The following is a 20,917-nucleotide window of genomic DNA, read 5'->3' as shown; positions in this document are numbered from 1 at the left end:
AAATATTATTTAAGTAACAGCTTACTTGTACTGATGGTTGTGACATCTTACGTTTAAGATGCCACAAGTGTATTTAAGTCGATTAGGAATGAAGTGAACTAATTGCCTACCACTACCTAGGTATATCTCTCCAAGCATGTAAAAAGTTTTGCGAATAATTTGTGGCTTTTCTGCTCGTTCTCATTGAATCTGCTCTATTCCTTCTTTGCTTCGGGGCATTGAGCTCGCTGCTGAGTCCTGGGTCTGGTTGGGAGGCCATTAAGACTCGAGGATCTTATTACCAGCAATCAGTCAGTCTAACGCTGATGTACTGTGACAGTTATTAAGAGCACATTGCCTTCAGCCATGAGTGTTGATCAGTGTAGTTTAAACTTTTGGTGCTGCTGTCTTCAGCCTAACACCACTCAGTCATTTTGAATATGTAACATTTTTAATCCATTAAAAAGTTATTTTGTTCTTCAAGTTTTTGAATTATGACCAGCAAAGAAATATTTCTTAATGCTGTCTTTACACACACATTTCCTAGACATCCTCTTCCTTAACCTATGTCCTTCATAAAATCAAGATGGTGGGAATAATCCTCTTTAATAGCAGATGACAGCGCCACATAACTTCTGACATTAGCTTTTAGCCATCACATTTGTTTCAGCCTTGGTTTTGACAGCCGATGTGTCTGTCGGCAGTAGTTTGCAGTTTCTTCTGGTGTCATTGCCTCTTTCTCTCTTTGGTGATGTCTTTGCGAGCACAAAGATCACAGAAGCTCACAATCCAACCACGACTGGACCAACATGATCTGTAAAACGTGATTTTATCCTTAACACTAATACATTTGTCACATACTACCACAAATTAAAATTTTTGTGAAATTTTTATGACAAACACAAAACAGGGGACGTCTAAAGCTTTGTTTGATCCAACCATCCAAAAATGGAAAGAGTGCTGCAATACCATATTTTAAGTTAATCGAGTTAAGGCTCAGGAATCATTTTTCTGAATGAGCCAAACAAAATTACAAGTGTACTTTTGTCATTAATAATGAGAAAATGTATCAAGAAATTTAGCTGTTTGCCTCTATTAATTTCTCCAGCCATCCATTCATTGCAAGGTCAATACTTAAAGCCTGTCCACTGTATAAGTATCTGCAACAAATTCATTGTGAACATTAGTAGATCCACTTACAAAAGGGGTCAAAAAGTTCTAAAATACTGGAAACTAGAGTCTGGAAATTTATTACAGGCTGTCATTAAAAAAAAAAAGTATTTGAATCCTACCTGTTAAAGAAAAATATGTGTGAATTAAAGCATGGATGAACTGAATCTTTCTGAGATTCTTGTATTTGCAAGTCCTGATCCTGAGGCTGAGCGGCGCATTTAGAGCTGTTCGTCCAACAGGAGGATGAGACATGGGAAAAGGAGTCCAGGGGATGACATAGATGGGCGGTGGGGTAGCCATATGGCTGCTGACAAGAAGAAGGGGCAAAGCTGACAGAGCAGAGGGAACGGAGATGGCAGGCATGGGGGGAGAGGAGGAGGAAATCACACTGGAAGGGCAACATGCTACCCTTGTGCCAAGGCGGAAAGTTGCAGCCGCCTGTTCGCGTGTGTGTGTGTGTGGACGTGTGTGTCACTGACTGACAATGCTGCTGATTGGATCCAACATGGAGGCCTGCGTTCTGACAGCACTGATGCCTCAAGTCTGGACAGGGCTTGGACTATGTGAGTGACTTGAGAACCAGATAGAGAAAGACGGGAGGGGGGAGAAAAAAAAAAGTATGTGCATTTCTGTGTATTATCTGTCTCTGTGTGTGTATGCATGTGTGGCCCAGCGTGGGTGTCAGCCAGCATCCTCTGGACGCCTAAGGAGGCTCGCTACCAGCTGGGTGAGGCAGGTGCTTCGCTGCCCCCTTATGCCCTCTGGCCCTCCCATTACTGCTGCCCCCCAGGCCCGCTCAGTCAACTGCCACTTGCTACCAGATCAATATTATCTCAGACTGAGGACAGCATGTCATTCCACCACTGAGGGGTCAGACAACCCAAGCTGTTAGGCAGCATCAGGTACAAACTGTTTTGGGACTGTGCCCCATTAATATTCAACATTCCTCCCCTGCTGGATTATGGGACTTTAGTTTTTTTAATTGATTTTAAATTTAATTACTTATACATACATGGAACGGAGTGTAAAAAGCCTTAAATAAAACAATTAATAAAATTGGCAGTGCCACATTTAGCACCCTAAACATTTCCTGAAAAATAAATGTAACTGAAGACATTTTTTAATATTTTTTTTAAGTTGATGGTGTCTAGACATGGTGATATTTCTGTATCACCACAAGATGGACATCATTATGTGTCAAGCTAAAGTTTCTCACCTTCATTCACAGGGCTTCACTGGATGAATCACATTCTGACTGGAACGGGACAGTGCTTTGTAAGAAAGGCTTCACTTTGTGGCATTTTGATATTTCAAGACTTTGAAATATTAAAATGTGTTATCAAATGTGTTCAAGACACATTTGAATGTCTTTAACACTCAAATGTTAAAGACAGTGTAACTTAAGAAGCTGCAGAGTTAGCATCCCCTTCCTGGTAAAATTCCCTTGGGTAAATTAAAAATTGGATGGTTTCTATTGGAATAGTCTCACATATAGTAAATTAACAGAATTTTCCAGTCATACTAACCACTCAAAGCACTTCACACTTTCACAAATTCACACACTCACACCAATGGGAACATTGACATGTGACAGAAGGAAGCCAGAGTCAAATCTAGAACCTTGCAAAACAACTACTCTACTCTCTGAGCCACAGTCACCCCCATATGTTGTCATATTCATAAGTATTCTGTGTTTTCTTACCCTTCCTCGTTGTCCAAAAACATCCCCTAGAAATCTTAATTTAAAATTGTCAGTTTTCACTGTTGCCCCCAGTCTGTGTTGGCCACTGCTAAGGACATGTTCTTCTGCATCTCTCCCCAAACTTCAGCCTCTGGTTTTCATATCTAAACCATTTTAAATATGCAAAAATGAGAGAGCAATGTTCCTGGAGAAATGCTCTCTCATTTTTGTTTCAAATGAAAATTCTATGACTGGGACAGTCTGGCCTATTATCAGTCTGTTACAGGTGTGGGAACTGATAAGAATTAGTTTTATTAACAGCAGCAATCGCATTAATTGACTCACCAGCTGAATATGCATTCTTCACTATAATTACTTTACTATACCATCTCTTTAAGGAAAACCTCGGCTGCAGAGAAGCTTTCTGCTGACGAACCAAATCCTGAATGTGCACACCAACTGTTTTTTTTTTGTTGTTTTTTTTTTCTGCAGCATTCCCAGTGCTGAGACTGTTTTCATTCCTGCTCAAGTAGTGGCACAAAAGTGATAAGTAGGTAATGACTTCTAATTAGCCATGTCCCACAAACATATTAACAATAATCAACAACGTTCCGTAATGTTTCTTAACATCTGCGCGAGGCTGAGCGTTTTCATCAGTGAGGGTTGAATGATGGCCCCGTTGTAATGCGGCGTCGAACTCTTAATCGTTGCTTTGTACCTTTTCACGTGCGGGTTCACTTTAGAGGCGCCTAAATCAAAACAGGGATTCTCAATTATGCAACGTCCCATTTACATATGCTAATTAGGATCATATTAATTATCTTGAAATTGGGTAATTAGTCAATCTCATTTAAGGGATTGTTCATTACACTAAATGCACAAGAAAGTTGCCCCCCACCCCTCCACCAACATCCCTTTATCCGTTTCTGGCTGTGCGTATGTGCGCGCATGGAAGAGAGAACTGGGCTGCCTGCCACATCTGAATCAAGCCCCGGTGGTGTATTTAATAATTTAAGCATCCCAGCTCATATAAGAGATGCACCCACAGCTTTCATCGTTACCAAGCATATGGTTCCATAATGAGCCGGCTTGCTTGTAAAATAGTAATGCCAGTGTAGAGCTGAGCAGAAGAGACAACAGCCAGGCTTTTTCCTCTGTTTTTAGCCATTCAGGCTGGCTATGCCGCCAGCGGTGGCCAATGCGGTATACAAGCTTGTTTGGGTTCCTCTGTTGACGACGATGACTCTGGGAAGGCCAATTTGCGCTAACCATGAAAGGAAATGGAGAAAAGCACAAGCAGAGAGAGACAGAAAGAAGACGTACAGTAATGGCAGCAACAGAGGCAGCTGAACGCGTCTTTCTCTTCCCAAAACAAACAGTTTACCTCGGCAGAGACGAGATTTAAACGGGCACACAGCTGTGAGCTGCATACACAGCCAAGGTAAACATGTTATCACACTGGCTGTCTGATCTTTTGTATGGCAGATAAATATACTTACTGAAACTACATAATCATTCTTTTATTCCAAATTGAGCTGTGTTAAAAGGGGAAGAAAAATCTAAAGCATTTTGGCTCTGATGTGTAATACAGTTGCTGAAGTTCCTTTGCTTTGTGCCCCCCCCCCCAAAAAAAAACGCAGCAGGACTCTGGATCCTGTTGGAGGTCTGGAAGAACTCACTTCCTCGTGGAGGCCCTGAGGCATTTTGGGACATGGGGTCCTCTTCTTGATGTTTTCACCGCCTCCTTTTACTCTAATCTCTGACACAGCTTGGTGTGTCAATCCTATGTATGTGTGCTTGCTTTCAGAAGCTTGCATTCATATGCAAGTGTTTATGTGACATGTTGCAGTGGGGGGAACAAATCATCTTCTGAAGACTAAGAGAAGATAATGAACGTTGCTCTGCCCTTCAACTGCACTTGAATAGGAATTACCTCTGTGGCCAATAGGGATAATGGGAGGAGTTTTTTATTTAGTGATGCATGCAAATGACAGAAGGGATGTAGGGTCAAAAGTTTACATGCAGAGCTTCATTTCTGTCTTATTCATTCAGATAAGAGGTGTTGGATTTAAGGAAAGTACCTTTGTGACACCCCTTTTTTTGTGGTGAATAAAAATGTTTGCATGCTATGTTTTATTAACCCCATTTTAGAAGATTTTTTTAATAGCATATGAATCCAATCAAAAATGTTCTAGTTTAGGGTTTATCTTTGTAAATCTCTGATCCACCTATACAATTTTTAGGCCAATTTGCTTGTGAGCAGTGGGTTTAGTCACTGTTGTAACTTAATACATTTTTAGAAGTCTGTCTGTTTCAGCATGACAGAAAATCTACAAATACAGTAAACGTTTTTTTGTAAATGTGCAATTTTTACAATTATAGAGGAGAATGTCACTATGACTGGTTAAAGATAAAATCATCCAATTTCTCTGTTTTTAACAAAATCAAAATTATAGACAGCTATTGATGTCCCTAACAATCCATTTAATTTAGACTTTTTTAGGTGTATGCTTTCTGACAGTTTTCAGGGACTTCTAATTACTAATAGTTGATTTTCTGTCTCTCTGCGGCACACTGTAAGTACGGCATAGATATGATTCATCACCGATTAAATGTGAATCTTTGGGTTCGAGCTTTTGAGAATGAAAGTATCCTACTGCAGTAAAAGATTGATTTATTTTCCATTCACGTTAGCCCCATTTGTTGAACCAAATGGGGGGAAATATAATCAGCAAATACATATGAAAAGAGGTGGTCCGTCTTGCTTCTCAAACTTTTATTTAACCTCCTAGATGCTCTTAGTTACAATGCAGGGACATTAGAGCAGGCTGAGTATCAGAGGAACACTCAGCTCTGTGTGGCAGCTCAGCCCTTAAGCCCCTCTTGTTTTGTCAAGGCGTCCCTCTGATCAGCCCGAGTGCTCTTCTGCTCATCCCAAACGTCCCTGTGCTCGGCTCGAGTGCCACTTTGGTGTCACCCCTCAGGGCGAGCTGCACAGAAGAGGTGCCCTTTGGCATTTTATCCTTCCTCAACCCTGCTGAAGAGTCGTGAAACGAACGGCGCCGCTGCTGGTGACACAGAGGCTCTCGTGGCTGCAGCTGATTAAAAGAAGAAAAAAGAAGAAGAAAAAAAACAGACCAACTGACATATTTTGCCTCCGTAAAATCAAAAATGCCAGGAGCAGTGCACCAGGTTGCTGCTGAAAACAGGAGAGGAGCCAACGCTTTCATGGTTGATTGCGTTTATCCTCCCCCACTAGGGGGAGCTGTGGTATACCCTTAGAGCCAGTTGGATAGCAGCACGTGAAAAAAAAAGCTTGAAACAAAACAGGTATTGTGAGCTGCAATGTGAGATGTACTTCAAGAATCTTAAAGATGTGTTTATATTATTTTTCTTTAAAGTAACAACACTGGCTGAAACTATTAAACAGATTTGTGTGTTTGACGCTTTGTGGAAGCGTGCGAATGTGATCACAGGGCAGTGTTCAGCTCCATGATATGTGGGTTTAACAATAGAAAGAGAACTCCAACGTAACATTTGTCAGCGGCAGTCTGTCACTCGCCTGATTGACTTCATGGGGGGAAAAATGGTTCGACTTCACCCGGGCGTCGCTTGAGTGGCTCTGATCTCCGTTTTTCCACCACTCCAGTTATTTTTCCTTTTTTCTTCCCTTCCCCGCCCTTCTCCATCTCTTTCTCCCACGTCTCTCCTGTCCCTCACATTTCATTGGATTCAGATCTCGCCAATGCTCCAACCTTTCATTATGACAAGACAAAGCTTTAATCTCTCACGAACCATTTCCCCTTGCGACAGGCGAAAGGAGCCAACATACACACACACACACACACACACACACTGGAGGAGCAGTGTATGTCTGACTCAGGTATGTCCATGAATGATTCGAGGCAAAGTGACACAGAGTGATAAAAGAAGAAATAGAGAAGAAGATGAAGCAGTAAGGAGAGGGGGTGATGATGCAGTGCAAAAACGCCTTCTGGTTTGGTGATAAAAATGCATTTTTTTTTAGCATTATAAAATGTTTTTTTGTTTTTTTTCCCCACTAATAATACTCTCTGAAATATTAGTTGCACAAAGGTAAAAGCTGAAATTTGTAGACTGAAACTTGCACTGAATCGGACCAGAACCGAGCTGGAGGAGTTCAAAGTTTTAATCCAGCCCAGCAGTACTCAGACAGTTGCTCCTCCAAGCCATACTGACTGGCTGAAATAATGGCTTCTGGATGTTGGGTAGTCGGGGCTGTTTTCTGCATAAACAAATGCGGCCATGAAATTCTCACCAATAACACAATAGTTGTGATTGGTGAGGGGGGGAAGGTTTGCCAGTGGCTTGTGACAAGAAGGGGTAGATTATATGAGGCTAACAAAAAAAAAAAAAAAACGCAACGAGAGGACACGCAATAAGAATCAATTTCCACATGACGGCCCAACCGTGCAGCTCCAATTCGTGTCAGGAAAAATATCATATTTTAGAGTAAGCATGACAGATGTGACTCTAAAAATATGTTCCACTTTGTACAAGACGAAAACAAATGTATCTCATCTGCATGGTGCAGCACAATCGGTGTCGGCTGACTTTTATGCTGCTATATGCTTGCAGTCAAATTTCTAATTGTTTTCCTTCAATGTGTTTTTGTCCTTTAGCATCCGTCTTTCAAAAGACGCGACGTCCTCGAAGATGTTTGAGCTGGTTGAGTTCAAAAGAAGCCGCATCAGTCGCTGCGTAATGATGACACATGCATGTACATAGGGGAACATCAAATGAGGCGCTGTCATGCTAACACGGAGCCATCCTGTCCCCAGCCTGCCCTGTCCCTTATTTTGCATAGCAGCCTTAAGAGCCACACTTCATAGGGACTTCATAATCACGACCCCTGCTGAGATGACAGCCTGATTGGATATCTGAGGGAGGCACTCGCATGCATTTGCATACTAATTGACAAATAATGCCCCCCCTCCCACCCACCTCTCCTCTTCCCCTGCTAATTCACGTATACATCCTTATTCTTTTGTCTCTGTCTCCGCCTCTCAGTAAGTTAACGTCACTTGTCTGTGATGCACAATGAGACCATTTGTGTTTGTTGACAAATTCAGTCTGGAACGATTATTTGAATGTGTTGTGTATATATGGAGCCTTGCGGAAGTATTCATTTCTCATGAGCTTTTTCTAATGTTGCTTTGTTTGGAGGAACAAACCTTCATGTCTGTTATATGGATTTTAGGTGACAGACCAACTCAAAGTACTGCATATTTATGGAGAAGAAGAAAATGCGTAAAAAAATGTAAGCATTTTTCCAAATAAAAAAATCTAAACGGGGGTTTCATTCAATTCATTTTTGTTGCACCTCAGTCAAATCCAGTGCAAATTGCCTTCAGAATTTCCCATAATTTGTGAACAGAGCTTCTGTGTGTAATTTAATTTCATATTGGTACAGCTGTGCAAGTCAAAGGGGGATGTTGAGGAACAATAATTCTCCAGGGACTTTATGCTATATTTCTGTTTTTCAAATGTAATTTTTTTTTATTATATAACTGTAGCTGAGTTGTTTTTTTATTCAATAAAATTTGCCCAGGATTATTCCTTTAAGTCTTGTGTAGGCATTTTAAACAAAAAACATTCAGCATTTTTCTTGTTTGTTTATTTTAAGGGAAAATGTACATTACAAAACCTGCCAGAATTTGTTACAACTGTAGTCCCTAAATCATCAACTTGCATCAAAAATGTTTTTGTTGTTGTTGTTGTTGTTTTTTTTATCCACACTGTCATTCCAACTTGATATCTATGTATTTTATTGTGTGAAACTGGCCATTAGGGTGCTATAAAGTTCAAAGAACATTTGTTATTAATGCCAAGGACTGACGTTAATAATGACATTCATTACAACATGACTGACTATACATCGTATTTTTATGGCATGTTTTAAAATATTATTCTTTGTGTGTGTGTGTGTTTCCAAGGGGAAAGGGGAGTGAAAAATGAAGCAACTTCAAATGGTTGATGAGCATGCATCACCGGTGCAGCCACGGACCATGCTGGATGACATCACCAAGTTTAAAGAAGGGTAACGGTATAATTATCAATGCAATTGCAACTGTATGGCAGTGCCATCCATTTGAAGACTTTGATGTTGATAGTGGTATCAAAACTATAACTACATGTGACTCTGAACACACAATCACCACTGTAAATCATGGTGGCAGTGTAAATAATGTGAGGAGAATGTTCCGCTGCAAAGTATGGACTTTGGTTATTCACTACTTAGTGTTGGTCTACGACATAAAATCCTAATAAAATACAATGTTTGGGTCACCCAGGCAGAGTCACATCTTTGACTCTGCAGATGCTTTTGTCCGTCACACTCACTTCCTTCTATGTCCCACCTCTCCCGGCGCAGGCGTGTTTTTTTTTCTTTTTTCAGATTTCATCGCTAATGCTCCGTTCAGTCAATGAGTGTATCCACTCAGCGTCAAAAAACACACACAACTGTTTATGTGAATGCCAGCATTATGCTCAAGTAACTCTCGACGCCAGAAGAGCAGCGTGAAGCAGTGTTTTAGGGCTCCTTGCCAATATCTTTAGTTTTATTATGATACAAGGCAGCAAAATGGTGTGGAGGCAAAGTGAAAGAGAGCATCAGAGCGAAACTTAGGGGAGATTTAATTATTTTTAACCAGAGGCAGTGGGATAAAAAAAAAAGGCCACAGACTTAATGACTTAATTTAGATGTTTAATTAGTTGAGCACATATCTCTTTGGCGTCTGCCCTAAGTCATTTTCCCCCAGACCTGTCTTTCTGCCTCTTTGAGTCTCTTTGTCTCTCTTTTCCTTTATCTCATTTCTCTTCTCTGACCACATAAATAATTCCCAACGCCCCTTTGAGCGTGCACAGAGCAATAGAGATGAAATATGTATGGATACACAGCATGGTGCTTTTGAAAAGAACTGTTTCAAAGATACTGAAGTCTGCTGAAATCTTCATGAGTGCTTTTCTCTCCTTTTTTTTTCTCCCTTCTAGACAGAATAGATTCTTTGCAAGGCTGCATCAGCTTGGCACTCTCGATAAATAACCCCACAGATTCAGGCGAGAGTGTGTACCTTAAGATTCAAATGAATTCACAGCTATGAGCAGGAATAAATACACCTAAAGCCCAACCTGCATATGTGTATTCTGATAGCATAGAAAACATGTCATAGTGCCTGCATGTGGATGAGAGGAATGTGTGCAAAAATGTCAACAAATGTCAGACCGACCCTTTCATGTTTCCATCCAAACAAACATGCAGAAAGAAGCTCTATAAAAACGGCTCTATTGTGATGCAACAAATTCAAACACACATAGGAAGACTTAAAATGAAGCTTCGGTCATCTATGTGCTTTTAAGAGGATAACCATTGATATAAATGTTTTAATTGCCACTATGTTCATCAATAAAATCGCAGTGTAAAAGTGTTTTTTATCGAGGCTTTCTGTTGTAATATGTCATCAGTTGTTGAGGCATTGTTACACATCTCCTATAGCTCCATTGTCTGCTTAATATGTGCTAGTAATAGTTTAGTGTGGTTGTCACCTCGCCTTGAAAGGTTGATCTTTCTGGAGTCCATGTCAGATCCAGCTAATTTTCATGCAGGGTTTTCAACTAATTTTCTTGAATTGTGTTCAAATCCATTTCAGCCAAAGCCGACAGTTTCTCCCTCACAAACGATTACTGTGTCGATACTCTCAGGTTAAGTATCTGTTTGTCATCCTCGACAGCACACCATCATTCCACTCTCACGTCAATATCATTTGGTCTACTGATATCATCTGCAGGGTGATTGATGCAGGGGGGTATTTATCATCGTCGTCCATTTCTCACACCACAAAGCTTCTTGCACACAGCTTGGTCATGTCCCACCTTAATTTTTTTGCAATTCCCGTCTTTCAGGTTTTCCTCAGAAGCCAAAGCTCCAGCTTCAGTTAGTGCAGACCTAAGCTGTTATCTACATCAGCGTCTTATCCAAGTTACAGCAGCTGCGCATGGGTTTTGGTCAAGCGTCGCATTGAAATCCTTCCCCTTTGATTGATCAGTGAGCTGTTGCAAGTCTTAATGTGGGTTTGTCAAACTTCCTTTGTTGGGAAGAAAACACAGATGACTTCCTGAGTGTTAATGGTTTCACTTCTGATCACACAATCTTTGGAAAAAAAAAAGGTATTTGAACTTTCTGCTGCCAACTGTAGAGATGAAATTGTCAAACTCTTTCACTGAGTGGAGTGACATATTTCTTGCTCCCTTGAACTTTCCAAAATTAAATGTCAACTGTAAGATTTGAAATGTGATAAACCAAAAGTGTTCTTGGTTCCAGTTTTTGTATTTGTTTATTTGGACAAACAAGTCCACCTACATCATCAACTCTTGTACCACAGCAAGGCACCATACCTGCAATCCATCCCTTTTTCCTTTCAAGACCCTGAGGAGTGATACGGATTATTTTGAACCTTCATTTCCATTCCTCTGCAGGCATTTATTTATTTATGTTTTTCATGTAATTGCAGAATGAGGCGAGATGCTTTTTTTTTTTTTTTTAAACAGGACACTTAATAATAGAAGAGAAACTGCAGAAGCATTGCACAGTAGCACTGCAGCAAAGTGTAAAGTCCTTGAACCTTAGAAGAAAAGAGAGGCAGAGCGATGTTTTCGCACCATAAAATTGTTTGGAAAATATCCCCATTTTTTATTATAAAAATACAAAACCACTGTAATTTCAAAAATTGCCGTGTTGCAGAGAGCGCTCTTAAGGATGTGGAAGGATTTGCGAGAGCTGTCGGTCGCTGCTGTTTAACGTGTGCGCTGAATGCTAAAACACTTCCTGGGTCAATGGGAGGGAGGGGGAATTGGTGATATCATGTTGAATTTTAATGGTGCCCTCTGACATGGCTGCAGGTAATGCTGCAGGGGGCAACATCCCATGTAGACTACTAAGAAGCAACATGGACAGAGTGTGTGTGTATACGTGCTTGTGTGTGTGTCTACTGGGGTGTATTTTATTTTTTTTTATGTCCAGCTTGAGTTATTGTCTTCGCTTCTCACACCTTTCAGGATGCACTGATAAGCTGCACAGTGCACACAATACACACACCCTTACACTTTCTGCAATTGTTTTGGTGCATGAATGACATAAACAAGACTCCAGGAGGATATTTCTAAGAAAAAACACCAACAGACTGAATATCGTGGACAACACAGCTGTTCCTGAAGGGTTTCCAATATGTCGTCCTTTATTGGATTTTGTCACCGATAGTTATAACCTAATGCTGTTGAGGTTCTTCTATGAACCTCAACAGCAGTCTGGCCAAGCCCCTTTTTTTCTGTGTCCTGTAGTGGAGCTTCATATTGTGGGTTTTCTAATGCCAAAAAGCAGAATAAAGACGAGTTTCTCATTCGGAATTTAAATACTGCGATAAAAGAGTCAAATGGTTTTGGTTCATTTAGCTTATGTGCTGTTCTAACATGTGATAACATACTGTCACAAAATTATATAAAGGACTGCATTCCTACAATACAAAATTTAGAACGAGGACATCTTTTTGCCCACAGAAATAATTGAAAATAAAATAAATAACTTGGACCATTAGTGTGTCCTCGAAGAAACTGTGTTCATTATGTCTAGATATAAATCAGATTTTACAATATAGGCCTTACAATGATCAAATTTAAGCACCCTGATATGACTACTGTGGTTTTATTAAGCCCTGCCATGAAACTGAGGATATATCCTGTTCTAAATGACATTTACTGCAGTAATACAAGATGCACTAAAGGGAGAAGTTTAAAAAAAAAAAAAAATCCAAGTTTTCAAACTGTACTTCTGACTCTTCTCTCATTTCTCCCTGAAGACAAAATCTCTCTTCACTCTCCAGTTTTCTATCGTCACTTCACTTGCCTAACTGCACATAAACCTGAATTGATCTCAGAAGCCCTCTCCACAAGTCTGCACTTATGTGCGAGCGCCTTCTTTAATGTTCAACCATATCCTGCAGTTCTTGAGGGCGTGCACGAGTCTCCGCTCTGAATTAGAAATTTGCAGGCTCAACCAGATATTGTTCCTGCTCCCTGGATCTCAGGGGCTCTGAGAAAAAGAATGTGGTGGCGGAGGGCGGAGGGGTTTTCGCATAGCTGAGGTTGTACTCCAACTCATACGGGCCTCCGCTGGGATTTCCTTTGACAGTATCAATCCTTTGAACTTGCCGGGACACCGAGCATCGGGTCACTGGTGTACAGCCTCCACACAAAGAAGAGTCACACTAATTGGCCCATGTGCACCTGAGAGACAGTTGAGACATCAAAGTGCTTCACCGTCTCATCGACAACAGCTTTGATGGGGTGACTTTGAGACCATAGGTTTGTAGTGGGTACAATAAAAAAAAAACTACAGAACGTGTTTGTTATTGGCAAGGTGGAAGAACTCGGGTATGTTGATGAGAGCATTTAAACAGAAAAACTGTTTCCAGCTCATTTTCTAAAAGAGCTGGAAAGAGTACTAATCACAGTCTCAATTACTACAGAAAAAATAATATTGACTGTGCAGATGTACTTAAGTACGAATGGAAATAAGTCATTCTTTGAGTGAAAGGCAAGTTAACAACAGTTTATGGGTTTCTCTTATGTGTAATGTACAAAGGACAGAAGATTTTAATGAGGCTTTCACACCAATATTGACATCTGCTATGATTTATGAAATATTCAGCTTTTTGTGATCATATTGTGCACCGTTGAAATGAAATTATTCCCATCATTTCTGAAAATTCTGCTAAAAACGTTGTGCTTTTTCCAGGCTGACTACTTCCACGTACTTTCAGTTAGCAACACCATTCAAACTTTAAAATATACTCTTACTCTTCAACTACTTCAGTTTATTTCAGCTTTTTAATATCTTTTACAGATTTCATAAAATCCTTCTTCAAGTTTTTGCTCACATTATGCTTAGTCTTTGGAAAAATAAAACACTGAATGAATTCTTTATCATATAAAATTCTAAAGGCAAATAGAGAAGTTTTTTTATTTTTGCAGATTTTGATTATAGTTAGGTCAGATTTCTTACTGTGCACTGTGAATACTTTTCACTTCTCCTGGTGTGTAAATTGGCAGTTAAAATATATACAGGGATCAATTGCTAAAAAAAAAAAAAAAAAATCATATATGTGTTTATAAAGGACTCTGAGTCTTATACCGCCTTCAGACTTATGGCTGTCCGCTGTGCCTTTGTCTGACCTTTCATTTTCTATAAACCAGACAGGTGGCGACTTCTGGTGTAGCTGGAGGGTGCTGTCAGCCCCATACAGTCCGGCAGCTGACTAGACAGAAAAGGACAGAGGGAAGGGATGAAGAGAGTAACAAAATCTTGGAAATATGAAAGAAAATAGATGACTGTTAACCAGACAACCCTGAGTCTGAGTCTGAACACTCAGATCCTAGCCACTGCTGTAGTCTCAACAGGAGTCTCCGTCCCCCCTCTTAACTTCAACAGGCGTGGCAAAGCGATTGGTTTCGCCACCAGTATAATGACCAGCCATGAATGCTGAGTGTGACTGCGGGGGACCATTAGACCCACAATGGTCGACAAGACACTAAGCACTCCCCAGAGGTCGGAGGGGCCCTTTCATGCCTGTCCTGGGGTTGCAGTGGCCACTGGGAGCTGGTGGCCAGCTGGGTCTTTGGTCCTCATGCAGTCTAATGCCATCAGCACTCTTTGGCTTCTTTGGGTCGTCAGCCATATGGACACATATGGGTGGAAGGTATGTGGTACTCATGTACGCATACAGATCAGCATACACAGTGGCAGAAACTGGTTTTGCTATTAACCAGAACAAAGCTATTGAATTAAAAATCTACCATAAGTATTAATACATTGGGATTTTTGCATGTTACAAACTTCAGTGTATCTTATTTCTTTCTATGTGATAAACACATTTTTACAAAAGAAAATATTCCCATTTTAAGGGTGCTTATATACCCTTAAACTAATTTCCTTCTACAACACCCTTCAATCTTGCACACTACTTAGTTCTAGTGCAAAATAACTGTATTTCACAAAACTACTAGATGTTTCTCTCAATCAAAAATTGGTCCATAGATTGCATTGGTCTATATAGGATAATTGCTATTGCAACTTCATTCAGACCATTCCACAAACATGCAGGGACTGCAGTATTTTGCTTTGTTTCAGGTCCTAAATAGCTTGTAGACAGAAAACCTTTATTTCCCCCCACAACAACCTATATGAAAGGCAAGCATAAGAAAAGGCTTTTCTCTGTGCAGGGTGGTGGCAATTTCACAGAGTCTTTTCAGAGCAGAGGATGGGCAAAAGAAAAGAAAAGTTTTACTAATTGACTCAGCAGCAGAGATTTTGCGCCCATTTCAAGAAATCCACAGTGAAAAGCCCATTAAGGGGCATTTTGTCAATTACTTGTGCTCACTGCTATATGCCACGGCTCTTTTTAGAGAAACTCATTTGTGTCCTATTTATTCCCCTCGCTGGCAAGCCTTCCTGGCATCGCATACAATGACAAATTAAAGCCTTAGTTTCATGGCAATGACATGGAAGGTCCCAAGCTTTATTGCAGCATTTGGGGAAAAAAAACGCCAAAGAAGCCAATAGCTGATAGCTCTTATTTGCTTCACTGGCTTAGTTTTGTTTCCTTTCATTAAAACATCTATTGAACTGTAAATGTGGTCGACGTTTTCTTTGCATTATTGACTCCAACTCACAAATGATTAGCTAAATGCAAACTGATGAAACTCATACACTTCTGCAAAGGTAATTAATGTTTATGAAATCAGGGGAAGCACTATGGAGCCAAATGGCTAATGGCAGTGCTCAATGAGTTAGTTTCTTATTTCAGGTTTGACTCCAAACAGGACTTATTAGGCAAATGCTTAAGTAAAAAGGTGAATCAAAAATATAGGAGGAATAGAGGAGCTAGTAATATATATTTCATCCGGGTGAGAGTGCACCAAACTGTATCACCATCAAAGCTAAACCTGAACAGAGCTGCTCTCATCTGGTTCCTAACTTTGATTATCTATTGCTGGGAGAAACAGCTGGACATTATGCATTAATGAAAATATGCTCTTCTTCAGCTAAGACCAATTAGTTACCTAAAAATGTAAGTCAGAAGTGAACCTAACCTAAACCAAGGTCAGCTTAATTGAAATTTTAGCTGATTTGGCATCTTAAGAGCAGCTTAACGGTAGTCATACTCATGATTCGGTTGATTGTATATCTTCTGTTCTCTTCAAGTCTGAGAATTGACATACCCCGACTTACTTTAAAAAAGTAATACTAATAACGAATGTTAATGGTGAAGTTTTAATAAGTCTGATTGTAATATATCGATCTGAATTTACCGTACATTTCATGTAGGATGTAGAGGGATTAGTGTGTGGTAAGGTACAGTACACTTTACACAATGGTGCTACTTATAAAATGTAATAAGTGCATTTGTTTGAATTGTAGAATTTAAATGCAACTTAAAGAAAGTCAATTGAGTTGAGGTTGTCAAAAAGCTCTTAATGAGGTAGCGCTGATAATATATCTTGACTTTTCCTTAGTACTGAGAATTATTTAATACGACTAGACTTTGAATAAGATATTTTTCAATACCTAGTTTATTACTTTTTTAACGCCCACTACATTGTAAAATCTGTTTTAAAAAAAACCCATACGAATTTCCTTGACCTGTTCCACTCAGCTACGACATCATTTAAGGTCCTGAACACACAAAATGGCTTCTCGGTGCAGCATATTTTTAACGGGGGCTTAAATAGAATCGCATTAGCGATGGCGTTCAATAAAGGAATAAAAACCCCAGGATCAGACGGAGCGGAAGGTTTCTGCTGCATTTTTCAGAGAAAGCGCAGGCAGACAGAAGTATCTGACAGAGGTCAGCCTGATGTCGAGGTACATCAATTTTATGAACCCTCGGCGCACTCGCGAGTCTGCTGCCACTCATGTGTTAAATGGGTCTTGTAGATGGAAGAAAATGCCTTTGTGCTGAAATAAATGGTGGGGAGAGAATGGGGTTAAGATGAGTCCTTTGAGGTGCATCAACCTACATCTGTTCACGCTCACTTCTCTCTGTGTCCTCTTAGAAGATACACATTATACTGTTGACGTGAAAACAGCCGTCTCTGAGGAAAGCTCTTTGTATTACGGCTCTGTAAATTGATTTATTTATAGTTGCTTTAAAACGAGACACAACTTCCACGTCCTCCTTCTGTCTTTTAAAATGATCCTAAGCGTCTGGTGACAGTGACACTTGAAAACCATCCTCGAAACGAAGCATTTATTGAAGAAGTGGTGATTATTATTATTTTTTTTTTGTACGTGCATCACATCTATAAAAAAAAAAAATCATTCTTCTGCTACAGGCCTTCAGAAAGGAGAATGTGTTTATTTTCTTTCTATTAAAGCCAATCGTGAAGTAGATTGACCCGAGAGCAGGCTGTTGTGACAGATGTTTGGCTCAGTTAAGCGTTGGCTGTCATAACACACAAAGAGACATACAGTATGGACTCATATGTATTTCAAAATGTGCTTTCAAGGGCGCAGACACAACACAAAAGATCACACACAAAAAAGGCCACACAGCAGTCTGAACAAACCCCCTAATTTACTCTTTTCTCCACCCCACACAAACACGGCACACTCCCACACACATCGGGGAGAAATTACTTTGAACCTCGTGTCAGGCAGCGTGAATGCAGCTGGGAGCCACGGGGTCACCAAGCTCTTTGAGAGGTGAGATGAGGTCCAGCATTTCAACTGTACACTGTCTTTTTGGTCTCAGATGTGTGGCGCTGGGTGGGATGTGTGTATCGGTTATATTAGGTCTGGCTATAAAGCTCTCTTTGTTACTGTCACTGCTGAAGGCTTCAATTCAGTCCACATCCACCATCGAGTGGCGAGGCCAGAGCTTTCTTTGCAGCCGTTGATGAACTTCCAGTCCATTTTGAAGAGTTTTGGAGCCTCTTTCAGATTTGCTTCTAGTATTGTCCAGTATTTAGCTCCGTCCATCTGCCATCGATGCTAAAAAAGTGACGCCGCAGCTTGATGACGCCACAACCGTATTTTGCAGCATCAGTCTTCGCCTGTTAGTAAAGTCAAATTTGGCTTTTATTTGAACATTGGCAGCAGTTTCTTTTTGTTTGTTTGTTCAAATGTCATGACGACAAAACAAGGAACAATGAGGAAAAAAAAAACTATAAAGAAAACTGAGTGAAAAATACAATTTAAAAGACTCACCATCAATTATCATAACTGCTTGCTGATGATTGTGCTTATGGTTAAATAAAGATACACACTTGGTGACAATAATTACTTTTCCATGTTCCTTTGGATAGCTATTTCCCCAAATAAGTAAAATTATCTTTTGAAAACTGCTTTTTGTGTTCATTCAGCTTGTTTTTTTTTGCCTGATGTAGTATAAAAACGTATAAACTTGTGGGAACAAAATGCCAAAAAACAAGACATTTATAATAGATTACACACTTTTTCACATAGATAACAGGATCAATGTTGGGCTCTGCACCGAGATCTTCCACTAAAATTCAGAATACAATAAAAGATCAAACTTTTAATAGACATTTTGCAGTTTTAAACAACTTTCTTTAAAAACAGGAATTCATGAAATCAGTTACCATATTAAGGTAGAGTAGTACGACACCATACATTTAGAAGTCATTTTAATTCAACAAAGGTAATTGAATAATAACTGGCAAAAACCCAATCAAATATAACACTTAACTGATTTTAAATTTGAGTAGGTAGTTTTATTCCAGTGGTGATTAGCATCACAGGAACTGCTGCCAAAATGTGCAATCATCTTTAATAAATTGCAGCAGACAAGACTGTTTCCAACATATTAATGGCCTCTCATCATTACATTGTGAGTTGTTTCTGGAAAGGGTCCAACCAGGAAAACGATGCTGGTAAACTGAGCTGAAAATCTACGTGAAACAAGCAGCCCTCATCTCTGATCGCGTGCAGTGTGACGCAACTTACCAGAGGATGGAAACATTTCCTAATGATAATTATAAAAAGTATCTGAACAGAATTTAGAGTCAACTCATTTATGCCTATCCAATAGTTTAGAAAGCAAAGAGTAGCTACAAAATAACTGCATAAGTTCAGTAAAACCAAGCCAAAGAGAACACAAACAAAGACATTGGTGTTCAACTGCAAGCGTCACAAAACACACATGTAAATCACTCTCTCGCATACACACACACACACACGCACACACACGCACACACGCACACGCGCACACGCACACACACACACACTGCACACAAGCAAATTAATTGTATTTCTCATTCAGTGTGAGGCGGCCTGCTGCTAATTAGCTTAGGCATGGTTTTGCATATTGTATTTATTTAATTTCCTCATGAGTTGCACCAAAGCCTCAGATGAGAATGGGAGGGGCACACTTCTTGCCACAGTTTGTGCAAACAAAGGACTAAACGTGGTGACTGTTGTTAGCTTGTAAGACTGTTACAATTTGTAGGATTGTGAAATTCAACTTAAAATCCAAAGGAGTTGTTTTACACCTTCGGTTTTGGTGGAATTACTGAAAAGCAAATATGTCCTGGCAAAAGTCTGGGCACTTTTTAGCTCTTTGTCTGAACGACAACCTTTCTATTTGGAAGGTCAGTGCAAAATATGGCATAATTGAAGTGGAAGAAAAATAACGCATAAAACATCTTTAAAACTCACAAATATTTTCTTGTTTTTTTTTCCAGAACAATTTGGTGTCCATTTGTATTCGGCCCCTGGTCTATCAAATAAACCTCCAATAAAATAAATGAGTCTTCTGCTGTAATGTGACAAGATGTCAAATAAAGTTCAAGGGGTGTGAATACTTTTGTAGCTGTATGTTTACATCTATTCTGAGATTAAATTAGAAATTCACTGGACGGCCATGAACGTTTGATTCCAACATGAATTTCAAGCAGCAGAGAGCGATTCAGACGATGTGCCGCTTTTCACGGGCTTGTAAAAATCTTTCCTTAAAAGCAATTTCTTCTAGCTGAAGTTCAAAGTTTTGCAGAAGCAGTAGAAGAGACTTTCAGGTGATTGGGCCCCCAGCTGAGCTTGGGAAAAGACATTCTATATTTATAGAAAGTTATCACTGAGAACAGCGCTAAGCTGTTCCAGATTGCAGAGTTTAGACATCCAAACCCAGTGAAAGCGTTTCTTCGCATCTTTTTTTTTTTTTTTGCTTCCCTGCGCATAGCTTCCTGCTTTCCCTACGCACTTACTTTGAAAGCATGTTTGGGAGCATCACACGGAGGTTTGCTGACACAAATGTACAAGCATACACCAGATGAGGCCAGAGAGTGTTGCCCATGCGACATTTAATTGGACACCATTTTTCCATTCACGCTCACGTCCGGCTGCTAGCGAGCAACAGATGGCAGGCCCGGGCGCTGTGGCCCATTTAGTCCAGTCGTGTTTGCTAGGAAGTAATTGTCTTCTAACCTGGAGAGAAACCGAATATTGCAGTCATGCAGGCAAACAAATTATGGTCACCTCGCTGGTCGGCATATGACTCTATTTGTCTTGTGTCCAGATGGAGTTTGAAGAAAATATATCGGGTTGTGTTGCTGAATCACAGTGATGGAGTTGTGTGTGTGTGTGTGTGTGTGGGGGTGGGGGGTTGCGTGTGTGTGTGTGTGTGTGTGTGTGTGTGTGTGCTTCATCTTCCTAACAGCTGTCTATTTCCTCGTACATCAGCTTGTCTGTCGCAGATTTGCAGCAGATGTCTCGGTGGTGAAAATCTGAGGATGCAGGATAAAAAGCGTCCCCAACATTCACTTAGCAATTTGCCACAAATCACATTTTGATGCCAAACAGTGCTCTGCGGGGAAGCAAATACGTACTGGAGATCCGAATAGTTTCAGCGTAAGCATTCATTAGCACGAGCATTAACAAAAGATCTTCCATGCTGATCTTTTTTTACAAATTAAGCCTGCTTCACATCTCAGTTCGCCACTCGCTGTTTGTACGAAACATTTGTGAATGAAGTGTTC

This window comes from Poecilia reticulata, chromosome 11 (genome assembly GCF_904066995.2).
Source record: "Poecilia reticulata chromosome 11, P_reticulata-male-v2, whole genome shotgun sequence".
Lineage (NCBI taxonomy): Eukaryota > Metazoa > Chordata > Actinopteri > Cyprinodontiformes > Poeciliidae > Poecilia > Poecilia reticulata.
This window is presented reverse-complemented; position numbering follows the sequence as displayed.